This window comes from Octopus bimaculoides, chromosome 15 (assembly GCF_001194135.2).
Source record: "Octopus bimaculoides isolate UCB-OBI-ISO-001 chromosome 15, ASM119413v2, whole genome shotgun sequence".
NCBI lineage: Eukaryota > Metazoa > Mollusca > Cephalopoda > Octopoda > Octopodidae > Octopus > Octopus bimaculoides.
In genome coordinates, this window is record NC_068995.1 from 49,861,694 (window position 1) to 49,862,540 (window position 847).

Below are 847 nucleotides of genomic sequence, written 5' to 3' on the forward strand. Positions count from 1 at the left end.
GATAAATTTACATTGCATACCGAATTTCATGGCACGTCACGAGTTTCTTATTGTATTTTATTTCATTTCATTTATTTTTCTTTCTTTCTACCCTCATAACATGCAGGAAAGCTTACCTTGTAACACATACAGTCTCACGACAACGATTCGATTACAAGTAAACAGATACAACTAATCCCACTCCTCTTTCTCTCTCTTACCTGCGCCTTCCTTCCCTCTCTTAGCTCATTCTCCTACTACTACTCTCTTTTTGCAACTGTTTGTTCCTCTCTACTTCCTCTTGCCTGCACTTCTACTTCGCATACTCTCTTTCTCTCTGTCTCTCTCTTTCTTTCTCTCTGTCTCTCTCTTTCTTTCTCTCTGTCTCTCTCTTTCTTTCTCTCTCTCTCTATATATATTTTACTTATGTCCCTCGTTCCCTTTCTCTCTCACTCTGCCTTACATATCTGTCTTCTTTCCTTTCTTTTCTACCTTCAATACATACACACACTATCTCACATTCACACCTACTCGCAAGCCAGCTTCGAGTCAGTTTACGGAATCTTAGCTTTTACACCGACACCAATATTTCTTTGATCTTGGATTTTTCGTCTGGAAGGAATCCACAAGTAAGAGCTTTTCTTGTTGTAGATGTTGCTGTTGTTGGTGATGTTGATGTCAGCGGTGGTTTTTTTTTTGTTTTTTTTGTTTCTTGGGGTATTGGTGACGGCGACGCGGACTTTGTTGATAGAATTCTCAATGTTACTATGTCAATGATGTCGAAGTCGCTATGTACAAAAGTTTTTGAGTGTGTGTGTTTGTGTGTGTGTATATATAAGACTAGTGTAACAATAATTGCATTATATAT

The 847-nt window shown here is 38.1% G+C and overlaps 1 protein-coding gene across 3 annotated transcripts in view; it reads left to right on the forward strand.

Moving 5' to 3' along the window:
- The first annotated feature begins 332 nt into the window (after positions 1–332).
- The window catches only part of LOC106870807 (uncharacterized), a 38,688-nt gene continuing 38,173 nt past the window's right edge, over positions 333–847 (forward strand). For all 3 annotated transcript variants that reach the window (XM_052973313.1, XM_052973312.1, XM_052973314.1), the window contains exon 1: positions 333–608. The gene's annotated coding sequence lies outside the window, so the exon portion shown is untranslated. The remainder of the gene's footprint in view (positions 609–847) is intronic.